This window comes from Rousettus aegyptiacus, unplaced genomic scaffold (assembly GCF_014176215.1).
Source record: "Rousettus aegyptiacus isolate mRouAeg1 unplaced genomic scaffold, mRouAeg1.p scaffold_m13_p_1, whole genome shotgun sequence".
Classification (NCBI taxonomy): Eukaryota; Metazoa; Chordata; class Mammalia; order Chiroptera; family Pteropodidae; genus Rousettus; species Rousettus aegyptiacus.
This window is the reverse complement of record NW_023416284.1, coordinates 123063439-123086941: the sequence shown is the minus strand read 5'-3', so window position 1 is coordinate 123086941 and position 23503 is coordinate 123063439. Positions and strand designations below refer to the sequence as shown.

Here is a 23503-nt window from a genome sequence, read left to right as displayed (position 1 = left end):
TCTTAATATTGGTCTTGACAATGATTTCTTGGATGTGACACCAAAAGCACAAGCAACAAAAGCAAAAATAGATGAAAGGGACTACATCAAGTTTAAAGTTTTTGCTCATCAAAAGAAATAATCAACAATGTGGAAAAGCAGTCTATAGAATGGAAAGCAATATTTGTAAACTATCTAATAAAAGGTTCATTCCCAAAATGTGTAAGGAATGCCTAAAACTCAGTAGCAAAAACAGAAACAAATAACTTGATTAAAAAATGAAAAACATACTCAAACAGACATTTCTTCAAAGAAGGCATATAAACAGCCAACAAGTATTTGAAAACATTCTCAACACCACTAAATATCAGAAAAATGCAAATCGAAACTACAACGAAATGTCACCTCACACCTGTTAGGATGGCTACTATCAAAAAAAGAATAATAATAATAAAGAAAAAGAAAGAGAGGAAAGAAAGGAAGGAAGGAAGGAAGAAAAAGACAAACATTGATGAGGTTATGGAGGAATGATGCAGTGTTGGTGAAAATGTAAAATAGTATAGCCACTATGGAGACCAGTGTGGAGGTTCTTTAAAAAATTAAAGCTAGAACTACCATGTGATCCAGCACTCCCACCTCTGGGTACATACTCTAAAGAATTGAAATCAGGACCTCGAAGAGATATCTGCACTCCCATGTTCACAACAGTACTGTTTATGATAGCCAAGATATGGAAACAACCCAAATGTCCACTGACAGATGCATAGATAGAGAAAATGTGATGTATACATGCAAAGGAATTTATTCAGCCTTAAAAAAAGAAGAAAATCGTACAATTTAAATAACGTAAATGGACCTGGAAGACATTACGCAAGTTAATTAAATCAGTTACTCTGGGGAGATCTGCATTATTCCTCTTATATGAGCCATCTAAAATAGTCAAACTAATAGAAGTAGACAATACAATAATGATTGAAGTGGCTGGGGGAGAGGGTTAAGGGAATTGTTGTTCAGTTGGTATGAAGTTACAGTATATACAAGATAGGTAAATTCCAGAGATCTGCTGTACAGTTTAGTGACTATAGTTAAAAAAAAAAAAAAAAGATATTGTGCACTTAAATTTTCAGAAGATAGACATGATGTTAAGTGTTCTTACCAAAACAAAAGAAACAAAATGACACAAGGAAGTTGGAGGTGAAGGATATCGCCTTGATTATGGTAGTACAATTGTATATGTTAATTCTGTGTGATTTTTTTATAAATCAATTATACCTAAAAAAAAATAATAATAAATAACTGGGAAAAAAGAAAAGGTCAAGGGAAGCTGCAAATGCTTGGAAAGGATTATTTCCCTAAATAAGTGGCTTGATTAATTGCATTTTTGGAAGATAATTATACTTTCTGCATATGTAAGCTTAAATGCTGAAATTATACTTTCCATGAGCTATTGAACGACATAACATTCTCTATCTTTTATGTGAGACTAGGGTAAAACTTATTGGAAGGTTATTATAAAGTTGAAAAAAATCCTCAAATATCATCGAGAACCTTTTAGAGTTTTACTCTCCATTTTTAGCAGAAGAATGTGCACTATTTTAAACTGTCCCCTACAGAAGAGATTCTCTTTTCCAATAATTCATACCATGAATGCAGTGTTCTTATCCAAGCTCCTGCTGTAGCTTTTGCAGGATTGCAATATAGAATGTGTTGACAAATTTTCAAAATAGTGTCTCCTTTTTGTTAATTAATTATATTAATTAATTATATTCAGAGAACTGTATTTAACACAAATCATTCAGGAAAAACTTGATAAAAAGAAGTGGCAAATTTAATTTTCAGTTATACCCATTTGCTGACTACAACTAGAAGAGTAATATTACCTAGTCATTAGTTTGGGTTGCTCAAGGGCTACTCTTCATTGAAATAATGAATCTTCAAAATAAATCCCCCCCCTTAATTCTCATATAGTCCTTTTTAATGAAACCTGGAGAGGGATGTCTTATTATAAATACTAATTACCATGTTAAGTTGTCTAATATCACATTATGTAGAGAGATTTTGTTATTATTTTATTATGTGCTTAGTTATAACTGAAATTAAAGATAATTTTCTCATCCTTTGGTAAAACTGGATGATTGAGTTAAAGTTCATTGACTAATTTGATAATTTTTTTTCAAATACTATTACAAAATACTATTGGCCACTAAGAAAATAATAGGTCTAAAGTCTTGAATAAAAAAAGAGAGATCTTAGTATTTATAAAGTGAAAATAGTACTTATTAAAATAGAGTCAGAGCATATCAGAATTGGGTTCTTTTTATTGTGTTGAATGATAATTTGTCCTCTATTTAATTTGATGATAATTAAATATGGAAAAATCATCAAAGTTGAGTTTTAGATGTAAGGGTATATTTATACCTTTTAATGAGTATTTGCAACATAAAAATTGTCATTTATCAGCTAAGTAAGACTTTCACACATGTTGATTTTATGTTATATATATTTGCTAGAAAAATGGGGCCTTTAACAGCCTCACTTTACACATCCTCCATCCAAGAATTTATTGCATGAGTTGTTAGCAAGATGAAGTTGATATTTGAATTTATTTATTTGTTTGTTTGTTTGTTTTTGATATCTGAATTTAAAAGCAATTGATTTTATAGCAGAAATACATGATGCTAATTGACATTTTCACTCTGGATTTTAGGGTATCACATTGAATTATGTAGTATTAATATAAATTTTTCATCTCTTTTGGATACGAGGGCACACATTCTCCTTGTTTGTCTCCTACTTCTCCAGCCACTATTTTTATCTACCTGACCTCTTAATGTTACAGTGCTTTAGATGCCAATGGTATGTTGATGACTCCAGTATATTTATCTCCAATCTTGATCTTTTCCTTGAATATCAGTGAGGCTCATCCAATGCCTATTTGTCATTTCTGTGTGAATATTTTAAAACATCTTCTCAAACTTAATTTGAAAAATAATACCTCTTCTAACACATACTCCACTTCTTCCTATTGCCTTCCATTGTCACCGAATGGCAATTTATGTCTACCATTTCCTCTGGCCAGAAACTTTAGTGTCAGATTTGACTTCTCTTTTTTTCTGACACCCCAGGAAATGCTTTCTCTACCTTCTATATGTATCTGGGATCTGTCTTAGTTCATGCCATAATTACTGTTTGTCTGGATTATTGCAATAGTTCTCAATGGTCTCCTTATTATTTCTCTTGCAAAGGGAAGGGATTTTTCAAAATTAATGTCAGATAAAATTTTACATCTGCTTCTTTTTAACTTAAGTTAAAATCTGAATGAATACTAATTGCATTAGTTTTCTAAGGCTGTTATAACAAAATATTATAGACTGGGTGGCTTAATAACAAAAATTTATATTCTCACAATCCTAAAGACTGGAAGTCTAAAATCAAGGTATCAGCAGCTGTTGTTTCTCCAGAGGACAGTATAGAATCTAGATGGACGGTTTTTATATTTATTATTTATAGGCATTACTCCATGGTGTTCCATCTTATATACTTCTTCATTAAAAGTCCACTGTTCTAAAGTTTATTTTTCCATATATAATGGATCTGTTCTCTGGCCACTTTTAAGATTTTCCATTTACCACTGGCTTTCACAAATTAGCTAATTACATGCATTGGTGTGTTTTTCTTTGTGTACTCATTATTTCTTTTAATATTTTTCTGTCCCCTAAACTTAGTGAGACTACCATGCTCTCCTTAAGGACTCTTTCCTATATTGGAGTCCAGACTGTGCCTCAGGGAAGAAAGGCAGGTTGAATGTAGGATATACCACTTTTTCCCTCTTTATTCATAAATCACAGTTCTATGCTAACTTTTGTCTAAAATCAGTTGTTTCATATAGTTTGTTCGGTTTTGTAGTTTTATGATAGGCAGGTAAGTCCAGAGTCCATTATCTATCATAGCTAGAGAAAGAAATACCTTTTAACTTCTAAAGATTATTTCAATAAGTTTGAATCTTTATTTTTGTTTCTGTTTGTTTCTGTTGCAGTGTTTTAGTTTTATCATTTTTACACATGGCTTATAAATGGTGGACAAGGGACAGGGTCACAGAGAATGGTAAATGCCTTTTTCAAATAATTTATTTGGTATTTTCAATGTGTCCCTTCCAAATTCATATGTTGAAATCCCCACCCCAAAGGAGATGGTATTAAGAGGTGGCATCTTTAGGAGGTAATTAATTTGTGAAGGTGGAGCCCTCATGAATGAGATTAACGCCCTTTTAAAAGAAGCCTCAAAGAGATACTTAGCTTTTTTATTGTTAAAGAGTAAAATGAGAAGTCTGACTCTGAAGAGGGCCCTCACCCCAACGGTGTTGATACCCTCACCTTGGACTTCCAGCCTCCAGAACTGTGAGAAATAAACTTCTGTTTTTTTATAAACCATAGTCCATGGCATTTTTTTTTTTTTTTAATAGCAGCCTGAACAGACTGAGACAATATTCTGAAGGGACTAGGTACTTTTATTTTAGGTTTTCTTAATACATACTTCCCCCCAAATTTCTTTAATGTTAAAATCTTAAAAATATTTATGGTAACTCAGAACATTTTATGATTTTCATTTATTTTAAAAAGTAATATAAATGGAGCCACCTTAAAATGGAATTGGAGCTGCCATGCCAGAGGAACTGCCTTGCATATCTTACGCCTCAAACCCTTTCTGCTCTGCCTTCTAAACTGGAATGTTCAAATAGGACAAAATAACCTTTAGCCTGCGCCTAAAGCAACCTTATGTCCCAAAGAACTGTTTGCAAAGATAACAAGAAAGCAGATATTACAACTACCAGACTGAAATTTAAAATCACCATTTAGAATTAGGCTCACTATATTAGCTTTTCTGCACCAAAAAATTGCTTCTTCTATTGATGTAATTGTTCCCCTTCCCTTTCTTATAAATACCTCTTACCTTTGTCTCCAATTGGAACAATGTTTGGACTTCCACCTGAATCACTGCTTTCCTGAATAGCTATTGTTTTTGATATAAAATAGATGCTTGTTACTTCTCACTTTGAAAGGCTTTTATTTTTAGAAAAACATATCCCTTTTTATTCAATAATGGTCTTTAGTTACATTTTAAAAAACTGGAATGCTGTTAGTTTCTCAGAAAGGAACACATGTGAACAAGGAAGGTTTTTGATGGGTATATCCAGAATGTGGGGCAAGGTCCAGGGGTTGGTTTTAACATAGTGAGTTATCTGGTACAGTAGGTCACTGGGTCCAGACTGTGCCAGCAGTTTGGCTTTTTCATCTTTAATATGCAATGGAGAATCATTCAAGATTAGGGCAGGGGAACAAACCAGCATGAAATGAGGGAGAGAGTATGATATTTAATGCTGGAAGTTAAAACAGTGAGGCCTGACTCCATTTCTTACTTCATGATTGATTTTAAGCATGTTGGTGATTTCTTTGAGAATGTGTTTCACCTGAAACTAATGGAATCTATTTTGCATATTATTATGTTAGCTAATTCAGATGATTTACATGTAAACACTTGGTCATTTGAAAAAACACTATAAATGAATGTGTTGTTATAATTGTTATGAAGAGAGTGGCACAAGCAATATTTTGGGAAGACCACTTTCGGTGATGTATGCCGGCTGTAATGGAAGAGAGAAGCCCTAGGTGGGAGATGGTAGTTTGATGTCCTCTGTGGTGTAAGAACTCTTCAAGTCTCTGCCATAGCTAATGTTTGCTGATAGGAGGGGAGAGGACATTCAGATCTGGGACATTACTTCTCACTCTTTAATATGCATACCAGTCACCTGGGGTGCTTGTTCAAATGCAGATTTTAACTAAGAGGATTTGGGTGGGGCTTGAGATTTTACATTTTTAAAAGCTTCCAGGTGATGCCAATTCTGTTAATCCAGAGAATACGTTTTCTGTAGCATGTATTCAGGAGTTGCAGAGGATGGAGACCCAGAGGTAGTACAAATTCCAGGGGACAGCTTGCTTTTCTTTCAGTTTTGGTTAATTCCAGGTAGTAAAAAAAAAATCAAAAGTCTCTCTCTGTGAAGGGTTTCCCAGCTATGCATAGTGAACGTTTATAGTACATTCAAAGAGCATCTCTTTCTTTCTTTCAGTGCTATTTTAATGGCTGAAAAATGACAGCTAGAAATTTATTACTTGCAGGAAAATTACTGCTTGGCTATGCCCATGGGAACATGGTTATGTCCATGGGAACATAGGTTGTTACCCATAGGAACATAACATTCTAAACAAGCTTTTTGCTTCTGTAACCCCGCTTACACATCTGACCTGTGAGTTGACAGGTAGTGAATAGAAGAAGAATAGACCTTTGTATTTAGACAGAATGAAGAATGGGATTTTGGACTTAAAAACCCTGTACCTCTACATTTCAGGGCTGCTTGATTTGGGATCTGCGTACCCCTGGCAGACCCAGCTGGCTGAATAAGGAGTGTTTCCTATAACTCACTGAGTTCTGATGGTCCGTGTGTCTTTCGGGGGCTGGTGGCTACAACACTATTTGTCTTTTTCAATTTTTCTATTCCCCTTTTTAAGGTAACGATAATATGAAGGAGAAATAGTCTACAACAAATAGATGATGATAATATAAATTCAAGGGAAAAAAATGCCAACCACCAACCTCCTGAGATAGTGGTGGTAAAAGCTCTTATGTAAAAATTAAAATTAGTTTTCTGTCTTCTGAGCATTTAACAATGGGAATTCCTTCTTAATATTGACAACCTAATTATTAAGCTCTCTTGAATTTGAAGTTTACCTTTTAAGGACCTGAATTTTAAAACCATGACTGACATACATGACCATGAAAATAGATGTTATTTGTTAGGTCTGCGGGGCCTGCCTGGAGGCTTCCCAGTTTGACAGTGCATCCAGACAAGGGCCCACCCTAAAGCCCTGGTGCCACCACCCTAATCTGGATGCTTAACTGACATTTCCCATTCTATACCCTAACCCCACATACCCCTATAAAAACTACGCCCTCCTGTCACAGGGCAAGACTTCTCTGGCCCCTCTCCTCGGGACCAGAGAACCTCACCCGGGAGCCCTCTCCCAATAAAGGCTTGTTTTTAAAACCTCTTTTGGCGTGTCACGCGTTTAACTTACATTATTCTTTCTTACTGTAGATTTTAGAACTTTCCTTTGAAAGAAAAATACGTGACTGAAAATGAATTATGTTGACTTTGTAAATATGACTTGGTAAATATGTGCTTATCCCTTCTTATTTTGCTTTGAATGTAAATTATCACAAAGCCATTGATTGAATAGTGGCTTGTATCTTGTAGTCTTCAATAGTTAAAGTATAGGTTGAGCCTAGGGTGACATAAATAGGCTGTATATATGGAATAATTGTTCATCAAGCATCTCTGGAAAATATTTTAAGTTCTCATTAAAGAGCTCATTGTAATTTTTATGCAACTACGCTAAAATATTTTCTGTATTAACAACATCATTTGAAGGAATTAGGACGTGTTCCCATTTTAGTTTTAGTTTGTTTGAAGTTTACCTCATTTAATTGGAAGTTTTCTTTTCCCTTTACAATGTTTTGTAAAAGTATTTCGAAGCTAAAATTAGTTGGATGAATCTCTTTAGGATAACAGCTTATATTTCCATAGGCTATAGCCTGCCTTAAGATTTTGTTAGATTATTTGTTTAATTGGAATATTTAGAATAGGTAATCCATGGACATAGTGAAAGTATCAAAATGTACAAAAAATTTTAAGTAAAAGGTAAGTCTCCCTTTTAACCAGTGTCAAAGCAAAAATTTCATTAAACAAAATTAAACACGCAAAGAAAACTTGATTCAAGTCTGTTGCAACGGGAAAAGATCCCAAAGCTCAGTTTGAATTCAGATCCACCCAAAAAAAAAAAAAAAAAAAAAAAAAGTGGTTGAGTTTTTAAGATCTGGGCTAGGGAAATCTTAGTCTACCTATTTTTGCTAATTGACTTTACCCAAGGAAAAATTAAACTTTTTCTTATCTTCGTGTGAGGAATTAGTTTTATAATTTGGAGCAAGCCACCTCCCTAGGTGTTAGGCTTATCTACCTTTCCATAGAGACTCAGAGGTAGGGGCAGTCTTCCTTGATGACTACATTTCTAAGAGATGGCTCCCGGGTACTTTAGAAAGATAGTTCTGGGTTATATACCCGGAAATGGGCTTTTAAAAATATTTATATCTCAAAGGAACAGAGAAAGAATTTACAAGTACAAGTTTTCTAATGTGCTAGAAGAAAGATGTGGGGAAGTAGCCTTAGGTGTAGTCAAGTTGAAAGGAATGATAAGGCGATCTTAGTCACCATATGTCCTCCCTGGAGAAAACTGCTGTCAAGTTCTTAGATGTCTCTTTCAAGAAATGATCTATGCCTATTGAGTGTAGATGCATTATACATTTTTAAATATACAAATATTCTATAGCTTGCTTTTTTCCACTTTACAATCTATATTGAAGACTAGTATAATAAATAGTACAGTAAATTATAAAAAATATTCTATTTTATAGATGTACCAAACTAAATAGATCTCAATTAAGAGAAATTTAGGATGTTTTTAGGCTTTTATGTTAAAACCAGTGTTGCTACACATTGGAACATACTTTGTTTTGCACTCAAGATGGTATTTCTTTAAGATAAACGGCTAGAAATGATATTGCTGGGTCAAAAGGATACATTTCAAATTTTGCTAGTGATTACCAAATTACTTTCCCTATGTTGTACCAATTCTTGTTCATATCAACCTTTGCAAACACAGCATGTTATCAGACTTTTTGATTTTTGCCGGTGTAATGTGAAAAGTAGTGACTTTTTAACTTTAATTTACATTTTATATTATAAACATCCACACTATCAGTGCAGACATTCAAACTGTGCCATGAGTTGTCAGTTCCCAAGTAGAAATAGTTTGCTGTGAATAACTACCCATTAGCGATAAAATATCCAAATTGTGCTAAGAAAAATGTCAAAAATTATAAAGTATTTAAAGGACATTTTCCTTTTACAAAAACCTTGCAGAGTTCTGTCAAGGTAAAGGACAATCGTGGATAAAGGAAATCTTCATACTTTTTTCTTTTTACAATCTCTAACCTCACTATCATGTTTCAGATTCAAGCTATTTTTCCTTAGTGTCTTTGCTGATTCTTTCCTATGCTGTAGATAAATCACGAGATTAGAAAATTTGAAGAAAAGGGATATTTTGAAGAAAATAATTATTGGAAACTCTATCCCTTGTTTCCCCTGAATCACCTGTAAGAAATAAGAAAAAAAGTGAGGGAAGGAGCATTACTATTTGTTAAGCAAGGTCCTGTTGAGTTTATTTTTCTACACAAGTGTTATTAATTTCCAAGAGAACCTTCCAGATAGGTGATGTCATATTCATATGACACATGTGCAACCTGAGGTCAGAGGAGTGAAGCAGTTGGACAAGGTCACTCAGCTAGGGGATGAAGCTGGAATTGGATCCCTTTTTCCATGTCACTGCGAAGCCATGCTTCTACCACATCGCATATTTTCTCTGTCTGTGCCATGTTATATAGAAAGGATTTGTCAGTTCAGTATGGCAGGCATCCTATCCTAACTCAGAAAGACCTTTCTGGCTTTTCTGGGTTTTACTATAGTGAAATAAACACGGATATTCTGGAAATTCAAATGTTGATAGATATGAAAAAGTGAATAATATTAATTTAATGAATTTTTTTAATAGATAAGTAGATGAATATGTGGATATATGTAACTCACTGACAGAAACTATTTCGTTGCTGTTTGTAAAGGCTAAAAGAATTAATTCTTCTCATCTTCTAAGTTCTAGCTTGTCTAATAGTCAAATTAACAGAGAAAGATTAATAGGTGAAAATAAACAATTATATTACGTGAACTTGGGGAATGAAAGCTTGGAATGAAAATTCCAAGACAGTGAGGTTGCACTGGGTATGTAAGACATTTTCGTCAAAGGAGAAAGTGGGGAAAAGGGGAATTAGATTTCAGAAATGACAATGGGTGGTTTACAGATAGTTGAGGAAGAATGGAACATACACTGCAGCAAAATTCTTGCTAGGCAACTCAGAAACAACGGAACATGGGGCTCTAGCTAACAGGCTTGAAGTCCTTCTGAGTAATGCTGGGGTGAAAATTCTTAAGGTGATTAAGCCCAGGTTTCCTGGCTAAAAAGCAGCTTTCTCTGTCTAAATCTCTTGGGCAGGAAAGAAGGGGAGGCACAAAGGTTATTTCTGAGTCTTCCTTCTTAATAAACAGCTTAAAGTCAAATATCCCAAAAGGCAGCTTCTGGATGGCAAAATTTTTTTTCCCTTCATGTTTAAGTTGCATATGCTTTTTGCCTGTCTTTCCCAGAAGAATTCTGTAGATAATATCCATAAGGGTATATTATGATTCTATTGACCAAGCATCCTGTTAATTGAATTACTTACTTTTTTATAAGACATTTTAGCATTACATGGAGAAGGATGTACCAGCTTGTATTCTCTAGGACATGGTTTCTTCAGAATGTTAACAAAGGTCATGGGAAAAAGGCATGTATAATATGTGAATTTGGGAAATGATGTGCTACAAAAAAAAAAAAAAATAGGAAGATTGACTTTTTGAGGCTTTAACATCCTAACAAACATTGCAACTTTCAGGGGTGATTTTGGAATGATGAGTTTCCCAATCACATTTGACCTGGAACTTCCTTTCAGTGAGCATCCTATGGGACTAATGTGCAGGAGGAGTCCACTGGGAAAAGTTGGTGCAGAGACAGTTGTCAGTAAACGAGGATTGCAGATACCAATCTGAGTACCAAGCTATGACTCATTTTATACAATGGTCTTTTGGTTTATTGATTTTGCAGAAGAAATAAAATACAGATAAATTTGTTTTAGAAACAGATGTTTCTGGGAGTATTAGTCAAATTTTGTATTTTTTACTTTTTAAATCCACTAATGGAGAGGCTAGTCAAAGGAAGCCAGTGGTAATTCCTCAGTAAAACAAATTCAAGATGTAAAATTTACTTTCTAAACTTATCAAGTTTATGTTTATCTTTTTTATCTAGATTAACTTAAAATGAAGCATATTGTTTTATTATAATTTCTTGAATTCTCTGATCATTAATGTGTGTATAGGTAAGTAAACACTAATTTGCTATTTTGCACGTTATTGTTGCAATAGCACCATCAGATATTTATGTTCAAACATGTAATAGGTTATTTCTGTGGGAAAAGGTTTTATTTTTCTTGTTTCTGTAATGACAATGAATGCCCTACAGCTGACATTCTCTGAAACACGCTTACTTCAGCCATCTATTTCTGGCATTATGCTTTGTAGATGCAGTTGTTTGCCAATATAACTAATTATTTGTTGACTAATGGTTCAATAATTTTAATACTTTTTTTCCTTTTCTTTTTACTGTCTCATTGAGTTTCAAACTACTGAAGTCACAGTGAGTTAATAGGCTACTCTCAGATGTTAGCACTAACAGCAAGGGAGAAGATAGAAAATTCTGTTGCATGAAAAACTAATGAAAAGGTAACATGGACTTTGGATACAATAAATTTTAGCATATTTTCTTTTTTTTTTATTCTTTAACGGTAAAAATGTATGTCACATTTAAATATTGAATACTTTTAATATTATACTATAATTTTAAATTTTATTAACTTTATTACTAATCCATTTGGATAGAATGGCAGAAAAATTAAAAATATCATTTTCCTCATTTATCAAAATTTATAAGTACTGACATCTTATTTTATTCCAAAGAAAGGCAGACTTAGAGCATAGTATTGGGTGTTTGTTATACATGTAAATATTTAAACAAGACAAAAATATTTCTGAAAATAATTTATTTTAAAAGGATGATATGTAGATCATATTTTTTTAAGGAAGTAAATAATAAAAATCTGCATCGATAGTACACCGCAAAAGCAGTCTTGTGAGTATTGACTGTAGAATTAGTTTGTGGTAACAGATGGACTCTCCTCTCACAAAATCTTCCAAGTGAAACACAGTGCCCAAGAAAAATGGACTCTCATATCATGAATCATATGAGGACTCTGGACATTTAGAGAATTTTGACTTCTCCAAACCATTTTTCCCTCTGAAATTTCACATTGTTTTCATCACAACTATGAGATCGTTATGGCAGCTTCTTTTACACCTATTTTACATATTTCTCTTCCATCTGTGATAGTCTTGCCATGTCTATACAGCCATCATGTTGGCTCAGGACTGCATTACTTAGCACACTGACTAGGAGAGTCTGTTCTTTTCTGGAGGCCCTGCCTCTGATCTGATCTCACTGCCAACTGCTATCAGAGTAATCTTAATCCAGGGCACTGAATGTGGCATTCCTTTTCTTCAAAACATTTGCTAATGTCATTGCCATCTGTATTTTTATAAAGTTCTTTATGTGACTTTGATATGCATTTGATTTGCTAAGTGGTTTAAAATATTCAAAATTCACTAAATCCATTCATGAGGCCAAGAAAAGAAATGTAGGCAAATGGTAGAGTATTTAAATAAACAAAATATAATATTTCAAGGAAAAAAACAAATTATTACAAAAGCGTTTCATATTTGATGAAAGGCTTATCAGCATACTTCTAGTTAGGGAAATTTAGCTGTAAAATGATCAATAATGAAAAGATTGTAGCCTTCTAAAATGTTGACTGATGGATTTTGATGTGCTAATGAAATTGGCATAATATTTTAATGAATTCTAACTGATAAAATGAGAATAATGAGATCTAGAGGTAAACTAAATGAAACTGATTACATGGGAGATAGAGTTAAATTTCTCATAAAAGATATCTGATGACAAAGTAATTATCAAATAATTATGTATTAAATTATATATTTTTCTCTCTGCCAGTGGGAAAACTCTATTTGCTGATTAGTTTTAAACTTTGTTAAATAAACTTCCAGTAAAATTAAGCAGCATGTTATGAACAAATTTGAAAAAAATTAAATAAATGTGATATACTAGAAAAATTAGGATGAATTTACTAATTATCCTAATTCTACATTTTTAAAAATGAATTTCAACTTCCATCAAGTTACTTAGGTTACTGACATAATTTTGTAGTTTGAATAGAATACATAAGGATATTGTTTTGTTAATATTGTGGCCTAGAATTTACATTTCCAAGGCTTAGGAATTTGTCTCTTTGTCTCTGTCTCTGTCTCTCTGTCTCACATACACACACACATCTTGTACATTAAATAAAGTTTTACAGAATTTCAAAATTGAGGAAGACTGAACCCAGTCAAATCTAATGCTAGGATCAGTGGTTTTAATGATATGCATATTCACCAGGATCCCTGCTCACATTTGTCCTTATTTCCTGAACTAAAGCCACATTTCAGACATCCATCACTTGAATACAACTACTTGTATTCTGTTCTCAGGCTGTGAAGTGTTATTGGATAATTCTCCATGATAAGCTTCACAAAACCTTATGCTTTCTAGCTCATTGGCCCTCCCCCTCACCTTCTTGCAATGCTTCTTTATAGTCTTTTCTTCCCATTACTGGTCATGTTCTCTGGAACAGACTATAGTATCTTCCAAAATTTTGTTTCTCTTGTCAATGGCATACTTCACCTTCCCAATGTTATCAAGAAGAAAATATGGTCATCAGATAGGACCTGTTCTTGACTTTACCTCTGTATTTAAGATATGACATCACCCATTTTAGCCTCCTTCTCTTCTGTTGAAAGAAGAAGAATTGATTGTCCTGTCCCAGTTTAACTATTCCACCCTTACCCAGTGTGGTGGACAAAATAATGATCCCCTCAAAATGTCAACATCTTAATCTCTGACACTGTGAATATTTTGCCTTCCATGGCAAAAGAGACTTTGCAGATGTGATTAAATTAAGGATGTTGAAGTAAGGAAATTATCCTGGATTATCTGAGTTGGCCCAGTTTACTCACAAGGGCCCTTATAAGAGGGAGGTAGGTGGGGTCAGAGTCAGAGGATATATGAAGATCTGATAATGGAAGCTGGGGGTAGGGGAGAGGAACAGTGGAGAGGGGGGGCGGAGAGAGAGAGAGAGAGAGAGAGAGAGAGAGAGAAGAAGGAGGAGGAGGAGGAGGAGGAGGAGAGAGAGGAGGAGGAGGAGAGGAGGAGGAGGAGGCGGGGGAGGAGGGAGGAGGGGGAGAAAATTTGAAGATGGTATGGTATGAGCTGGCTTTGAAGATGGATGATGAGGCCCACAAATCAAAGAATGTTGGTAGCCTCTAGATTCTTGAGACAAGCAAAGGGATTCTCCCCTAAAACTTTCAGAAAGGAGCTCAGCCCTACTGGAATCTTGATTTTTAGCCCTCTAAAATCCATTTTAGACTTCTGACCCCCAGAACTACAAAATAATAAATTTGTGTTGTTGTAAGCTACCAAGCTATAGCATCAATAAGAAGCTAATATACCAATATTTCAGTTTCTTTCACTTATACGGGAATTTTATCTCATTATCTTCCCTATACTCCACCATCAGTTTTACGTATTCTTTTAGCTCCTTTTCAGGTTGCCACAAAAGAAGCCTTCCAATAAACTTCTGCTCAACCTACTGCCGTTATTGCTCTTCTCTCTTTCAGCATAATTCTTATGAAAAAAATTAGTTTTATGTCTTTCATGCCTGCCCCTCAAACTTAGTAACCTAGTCTTTGACTCTTACATTGCTCTGAATGGCTTTTCTAAATTTTATGGCAGTTTCTTATTTGACAAATTTAACTGAGCTCTTTCATCTGAGCATTTAGTTTTTGATAGTGATGGCCTGTTTTCTCATGGCTTATTATTTCGATTTTTCTATCTGGAATTCTTCACAGGTTTTTCCCCACCCCTGGCCACTACTTATATATTGGTAGATGACTTAAGGTCCGCTCTTTTCCTCTTTCATTATACTTTCCTTGATAAACTGTGGGTGATTCCATCTACTCTCATGGTTTTAATTATCAGTTCAAGTGGACAGCTTCTAATCAGTCAATCCCAACTTTACTCTTGAATTCCAGGTATATTTATCTACTAAACGGTTTACCTAGACTCACCAAACATTATTTAAACCTAGAGAGATTCTTCTCATTTTCAGTGTCTCACAGAAGAAACAGAACATTATCCTTAATGCCTTCATTCTACTGATTTTCTCTTTCCACTGTGCTTGGTTGAGTCTATTTCACTAATATAAGCCAAATTAATCTTTGTACCCCACAATGCCTCCACCATTTGAAAGGTCATCTAATCTTTTCTCTAGGAGATTTTAAAAACTCCTAACTGGTCTTTTACCGCAAACTTTTCTCACCTCCAAACCCATCCTCATCCTGTAACTAGAGTGATTTGTTACTAAACTTAAATCTGATTATCTCTCTGCCTTATTTAAAGATTTTTTCTATATTTGTGTTGCCACAGATAAAGTGTACATTTCTTAACATTGCTTATAAGATCTGTTCTGGTTCTCTGGCTCTGTGTTCCATACACAGAGAGTAGCTCCTTATTCACTAGGTCTGCCCAATCCTTTCTTGACTACATGTCTTTGCACACATTCTTCCTATAATATGCTTCCTGCTTTATTTATCTGGCCAAATCTGCCAGTTTGTTAAGCTCACACATCTCCCTTTCTTTGAATCTTTTCTCAGATAGCCAGAACCAGTCACTAAAAATATATTTTCAGGTCACTCTTTTTCTATCACAGCACTTACTGCATTGTAATGTAATTAATAGTATTTGTATTCTAACTGGTCTTTGAATTATTTAAGGGCAGACTACATCTTCTTTATGTTTATATATTTAGTACCTAGCACCATGCTTGACACATGGGAAACCTTAAGTAAATGCAGTATGGATCAATAAAAATCATAAATAGGCAGGAATAAAAGGTCATATAATGATTTTTTAAAAACAACAATGATGAGTCTTTAAGTAAAACTAGAGGAAACTGAAAGAATTGATTATGAAAGGAACTATGTTATGGTTGATGTGTCAGGGAAAATAACAGTCCAAAAATTTGATGTTCCTTGTGAGGAAAGCCCTCTATCTTCCCTTAGAGGTGCACAGATGAATAAGATTCCATCTACATTCCCAAGAGGTTATAATTTATAATGAAAAACAGTCATGCAAACAGTTTGGTGGAACAGGGGACAGTGAAAGCTATGATAGATGTGATACTGGATGCTAGCGTCATACAAAGAGAGGGTGATGAGTTCTTTATCTGATTAGATAAGGGTGCCTAGAGGAAGTAATTAAATCAAATGAAAATGTAACATTTTTGAGGGAAAAAAGGCAAATACTAATACTAGAAATTATAAAATATATAATGGATAATCCTTTAAGTGAAGCATTGGTTTTGTGTTTCTCTTGTAAGCCAGTGGAACATGTGTCATCTTATGTTCATTTATATATATTCAGAAGCTGTATTCTGATTTAAAATTTTGTTTATTACTAATTGTTGTGTCATCAATTTTATTGAGCAATTATATTGAATTTGTGACTGGCTAAAGGAGAAATCGAGATATTTCATTACAAAGTCTGAACCAGTTATGGTGGGAAGAGATCAAAACATGGAGTCAGGTGAAATGATAGAGTTCCCACCGAGCCTGGCATCATTTTATAGAAAATTTATTCTTTCTCTCACATTTCTAGGTGTGTGATCAAAGGCATTTAGATCTCTCAGGTCACATAATAATGAAACTGACAATCACCTCAGAGAACAGATTCTGAAAAGTCTATGAGAACATCTTTGAAATTAAACAACTATCCCTGATAACAATCATTAAAATTCATACAGATAATTAATTCAACAATTTTATTCTGTAATTATTTAGTCCCATTGAGAGAAAATTAATTTATATGCTAAAAATATTGTTTTAATAGTTATTGCAGTTTTGACATACAATGATGTATCCCCAGAAGGATACTTCTACTTAAGGAAAAAAGTAATCATCATATATAATGAAAATAAGATGGTTTGAACTTTATTATATCTGGATAGGAAACGTCTTCAAACTTATTTGTCTTTTTCGTTAGGAGTGTCTCAGCTATTCTTAGGTTTTTGTACATTCATATTAATTTTATAATCAGCTATTGAAGTGTCTTTGAAACAAAATTTTTTTATTGAAATCACAGTAATCTATAGATTAATTTTTTAAAAATTGGAAATTTATGTCAATTGATGAATGTGGTACATATCTCTATTTTTATTCTATTTTTCTTACTAAGGTTTTAAATTTGTCAATAGAAAGGTAGAATACTTTTGGTAAACTTATTCTTTAGTATCTATTTTCACAGTTATGATTTTTATTCTAAATGGTGTGTTGACTTACTTCACTCCTATCCTAGGAGCCTATCCAAGGATTTTTCCAGCATCATTATTATTTTTAGTTGCACAAATGACTGAAACTAAATATTTATTGACCAAAGAAAGTATAAATTATGTTCTCCCTACCCAATGAAATATTAGACATAGATAAAATTGAGTGAAAAAATATATTACAAGTAAATCTCAGAAACACAAATTCAGAGGGCTACATGCAATATATTATTTTTATAAGCTCAAAAATATGCAAATTGACTATTATTATACTCAATTATATATCTTATATATTTATATGCATCAAATATTAGATGCTATCCTTTTATGCAGAAGGAATAGCTCAGTGATTTTTTAAAATGGTTAAATACTCACAAATAAATAACAGATCACTAAGAATTACTGTAAATCCTTCTACTGCTGACTTGTAATCCTCTTATACAAGGCTTGTGAGCAACAAATCCTTGGAAAGAGGCTATTATGAGCTTTGTATGCAGCCTTAGACATAACAAGAAATATGTTTTCTTAATACATTAAATTGATTCTGTGATTGAAAATATGATGCTCTTTGAAAAAAGTGAAATATAGCAGTGCAGTATCAGAATAGCAGTATTATATATTATATTACTTTCTTCAATTCTTTACAAAACTATTATCTTTTAAATGAGCTCTACTCTGACTATCCTATTACTGCAAACTGCTCTCCCAATCCTCTAATGCTGATCTTTTTTTTCTTTATTTTATTTAAAGCATTTAAAACATTCAACCATACTATATACTTTACCTATGATATTGTTTAATATCTATTTTCTTTCACTAGAGGCAGTATTGGAGTTAGATTCAAAGATGGCCCCCTATGCTCCTTCACCTCTCCTGGTATTTATGTCTTGGTGTAGTACTTACCCACTTTGAATCATTGATGGCATATATGACAAATAGAATATCGTGGAAGTGGTATTGTCTGACTCGCAAGATTAGGTCATAATTAATATTTCATTTGCTTCCTTGTCTCCTTGTTATCTCTTGGACCATTTACTCTGGGGAAAGCTATCTGTCATATCATGAAGATAATCGAGCAGCCTTGTGGAAAGGGACACATGAAGATAAACTGAGGTTTCCTGCCAACCAGAAACAACTTGCAAGCCATGTGAGTGCTCTACCTTGAAAGTAGATTTTCTACCCCTAGCTATGCTTTCAAATGCATCCCTTGCCCCCATTTTCATCACAACTTCATGAGAAACACTAAACCAGAATAACCCAGGTAAGTTACTCCTGAATACTTGACTCAACTATGTGAGATAAGAAACTGTGAGTGCTAAGAAATGCTTATTTTTTAAGGTAGGAAATTATGATTTAAAAATAAAACCACAACTGTGATGATAAAATCCTTTGTTAAAACCTCAACTAAACAGCAAGGCTTTGTTCTCACATCCTCAGCTTAACCCAAAAGTAGGCAAATATGTTATATTGAAGATGTTTATGTGTGTGGCTTTTGTCTAATGAAATGAAACCAGTAGACATTTTAAGAAAATTACAAAGACAGAAACCCTGCCAGCTTGATCCGAAAGGAAGAGAGACAACAGAATAAAAACAAGAATTTGGATCCCCAATCATTTTACATACAGGAAGCAAACTGATAAAATGACTCAGCTGCAAACATAGGCTACATTTCCTGACATGAAAACAAATAACTGGAAGAGCAGAAATAAGGGCCCAGAGTGCAGAGAGAGAAGAACCATAAAGAATCATGACTTGGCTTTTAATCCTAATGAAAAACTGGAATTATGTGCTTTATGGGAATTCAGAATTGCTGTGGGCCAGTGACTCCTACATGCTTCCCATTGTCTTTTTTGTTTCCCCCAGTTTATAAGGGTTATCCTTTGCCTATCCCAAATGTTGAGTATGGTGCACAGATAAATTATCTGCTTAGTTCATAGATCCCCATTTGCACCTGGACCTGATTTAGATGATAAGATTTGGGACTTTGATGCTGTAAGGGAATGAGATTTTTGGGGTCTTCTTGGGAGGAAATGAGTGTTTTGCATATGGGAGAAATTTGAATTATTGTAGTCCAGGGGGCAAACTGAGATAGCCACCCTCCAAATTTACCCCCAATATTCCTCATATTCTGGTAGTTATGCCCTGTGGAATCTCCATCCACACTGAGTTATGGCTGGCCTACGTAGCCAATATGATATTATTAAAATAATAGATAGTTTGTGACGTGTAACATAAGCAAGTAATCTTGCTTTGTTTGACAGTTTTAATCTCAGGTGCCTAGAAGAGTTCCTGGCACATAGCAGGTAGGGAATAGATATTTATAAAATATAAAGATGTACAATATATAAAATAATGTTGATTTATATGTTGGATTCATTATAATACATTATTTTGAAATAATTTTGTATTCCTAAGAGAGAAAGAGCAGTCTCTAGCCAAATTAAACAATAGATTTCCCAGCCTCTCTTTGCTAATATCTAGAGTCCTACCTAAAAGCTAAATATTTTCCCAGACAGATGAGAAGATAATTTGGTTTGACAGTGGAGAACCTGGATATGAAAGTATCTCAAGAGTTTGTAAGGTAATTGAGAAATATTGTTGTGGGGCGTTATTGGGCTTAAAAACCTAACATTCTGGTTCAGAATAACCACTATTTATGGATTTTTTAAAACTTATTTTCTAATGCAAATTAAACACAAAAAACAAACAACAAAACTAACCTGAACTTGAAGGTAGTTTGTTGTTTAATATTATGAACAACTTGATTAGTTCAGCTTATAGAAAAACAATTGAGTCTATGGCTATGCCACCCTGAATAAGCCTGATCCCATCTGATCTTGAAAGCTAAACAGGTTCAGGCCTGGTTAGTACTTGGATGGGAGACCACCCAGGAAGACCAGGTAATGTAGACATAAAAAATAAAAAATATGGGATTGTAAGGTGACAAAGTCCTTGCAATCTGTGAGGTTAACCAGGGGTTACCTCACCAAAAAAAAAAAGAAAAGAAAAGAAAAAGAAAAACAATTGAGGCAAAAATCATCAGATTTCGTCTACTAACTTTCTGTAGAAACAGGTATATTCACTAAGTAAAGCTTTAATAACTGCCACAACAGAAAACAAACAAAATTTTAATGACCTAACACAAAAAAGAGGATTATTTCTTTTATATGTTTCATGTCCCACATAAGTTTATAGGGATTGTGAAGAGATCAGATTGACAGAGTCATTCAGTGACTCAGGTTGATGGAGATTACCTTTTATGGGTATGCCATTTGGATCACATGATTCTGTCATAGAAGGGAAGAGGGATTCAGGAGGTATGCTAGTGTGTACCTGTCTGACCTCAAAGACACATGACCCTAGTTAACTGCAAAGGAAATGTAGAGACCCACATGCCTATTTTCTATTGATTATTTGAATTCACTAATCCTATCTTCTGCTGACTGTGTCTCATCTTTTTGTTAAACTCATGGAGTGAGATTTTATTTTTAGATTTGTGTCATTTTTCTTCTGCAATTTTCCATTGATTCTTTTTTACATATTTCAATTAGCTAGTTAAATTTTTCATGTTTGCATTTATTTTGTCCATTTCTCCTTTATTTTCTTGAACACACCAATCATAATCATTTTAAAGGTCTTAAGAGATAGTGCTAATATCAGGATCACCAGTGGGTGTGCTTCCATTGTTTATTTTCTTCCTTCTTTTGTCTTGCTAAATGATTTTTTAATTTAGTGCTAGGCATTAAATAAAAGGGAATTCTCTGCCTCTCCTGGGCAGAGAGATTGGTAGCTGATCACCTTACTTCAACTAGATACTATGCACAGTCACTGTTGAATTGCAACCCTGAAAAAATTTAGTCTACTTCATCTTTATACCTGTCCCTATAGTGTTTTCAAATAGGAATCTGTATTCTTTGTAGAATAGGGACCAAATTCTAATTTTTGTCTCGTGAATTGTTTGCTTTTCGAATGCTTTTCCTTTTTGTTAGCCTGCTGATCCATAATGCCTCAGTTTGGGCCATATTAGTCATGTAGTTGACATACTCTAAATCTCTGCTTCCACCATAGCAGTCCTCCACTATAGTTTTCACTGAATTTTCTACCATCTGTCAGTACAAAGAAGCATTAAAAGATCCCAAATAAAAGTAGCTGTAGAAGCTATCTTATTTTTGTCCCCAGAGTCTTAGTCCTTCTATTTTTCTTGCCTCAGAAGCTTCTTGCTACCTTCAGGCGAATGAATGCTATTATTTTCTTTGCCTTCCTAGTTGCTTTAGGTAGGAATGCTAGTCTGCTGTTCAGGTATTGCATCAGTTCTAGAATAGACTTCCTTGGTAAATGCATGGAATATTTGGTAAACACTAGTTATCTCTGGAACAGTCTAATACATTCTCTCTCTCTCTCTTTTTTTTTTTTTCACATAAAGAAAACAGATAACTCTTTAAGTGAGACAACCTAATGTTCCAACAAATTGCTGAGTAAAATTCAAATCCATAATCTCCAGGAGACATATAGTTGTTACATTATAAGTCATCCTGAGCTAGAGATGTATGAACTGAAAAGACAAGTTATCTACTCATTGTCTAAATCAGTGTGTAAAAATGGGATAGAAACAAGACAACTGTAATAAATAATTCTACCAGGAAAAAGGCAGACTGGGTGGCAGATAGCAGGCACTAGTCTGTAGGCAATTCCAGAATCTAACTGGATAGACCTTTTAAGACCTCCTACACTGAGATGGCAGAGGTTCCTTGATTAATTTTCTTGCTCTTCTCTGGAAGACTTCTTATATCTATTGTTCTCCCTATTCTTTGGCTCTGCCTTCTGGGATGGTCCATCTTTTTAAATATTCCTGGCCATTTGAAATAGGATTTGGAAACAATGCTCAATAAAAAGCTTTATCAACTGACTTTTTCCCATAATTTTGAGGGCTCAGTATTTTCTTATTTGTTTGTTGGTTTAAGTTTGAAACAATCCAAGGCGTTTTATAATCCAATATTATAATAAACATTTATTTGAAAATATGGTAAGCTTCTGATTTATTGGTTTGCAGTCAGTTTCATAAATCATGATTCTAGAATCTGCTTTTTCCTTTTCTTGTTCCATGTATCTCTCCCTGCATATTAGAAGCTATCCTGGGGTTCTCTGGAACATATGTGTCAGCCACACCTGTAATTTGTTCTTTTCTCTATTTTATTTTATCCACTAGAAAAAGTATACTGGCCTTTGTCTCTGAAAGCCAATTTTAATCCATTCTCTCACTGTTGGAATCTGAAAGCTGTAAGTTTTTCCAATCATGGAAAGCTCAGATTTCGGCTTGCAAACTGGCTAATTATTTCTGTGCCAATAACTTTCTTGTAATATGATGTCAAACACAGCCAATAGCAAATAATATACATTCTTTTCCTGGAATTTCTGTTGGTTCACAAATTGGCTCCTGTACACAAAGGACAGAGAGGGACTGAAGAATAAGACAGACCACTCCAGATTGGTAGAGACAGATTTAATAAGCAAGGGAACTACTCATGAGATTTGTCTTGGACAGCTGCAAGACAAGTAGATTTCTGCACTTGCCTGCCAGAATCTTAAAAGTTTATATAGAGGCCTTAAAAAGTTGTCACGTACACTGTCCAGATGGTCTCAACAACACATTGTTGTCTCAAGACTGCATTCTTGAAAATGGTTTCCACTGTGGAAATGGGGGCAGAATGTATATTTCAAGGACAGGGGTTGTGGTGAAGAACCTCCACTTGCTCAAGTCCAGTTCACAGATCAGCGGCCACATCCTTTCGATGACCTCTTCTAACAACTACAAGTTCACTAGTACATCATCTTTCTCCTACTTTTCTAGTTATCAAATATATTCCCTATGCAGAATTGTATCTCTATCTTTCCAGCTCCTGATATCCAATCTTGTCTTGTGATCATAGATCAATCTGAACAATTTTAGGTTGTGTTATACTAGAAGCATATTTCATGCTATATGTGTTAAGTTAAATAATGTTAACTGCCATAGCAGACAAACCCCAGAATGTCAGTGCTTTAACAGAGCAACTTTTTTTTCTTATGTTTCTTTTCCAATGCAAGTTGTCAGAAGTTACACAAGGCAGGTTTCTAAAAGAGGAGAAGAGAGAGATGGAGGAGGTAAATTGATCTTAAGAGCTCAGTTAAGAAGTAATGTATTACTTTTATTCATTGTCCATTGACTAGAGCTAGTCACAAG

At 34.1% G+C, this 23503-nt stretch overlaps 1 long non-coding RNA gene and 1 pseudogene across 3 annotated transcripts in view; both read left to right on the top strand.

The window, feature by feature from the left end:
* Window positions 1–23503, top strand: part of LOC107517045 — a 44749-nt gene that overhangs the window by 7466 nt on the left and 13780 nt on the right. For all 3 annotated transcript variants that reach the window (XR_004950539.1, XR_004950538.1, XR_004950534.1), the window contains exon 3: window positions 18331–18430. This is a non-coding gene — a long non-coding RNA (uncharacterized LOC107517045). The remainder of the gene's footprint in view (window positions 1–18330; window positions 18431–23503) is intronic.
* On the top strand, window positions 20077–20195 carry LOC118605144 (annotated as a pseudogene).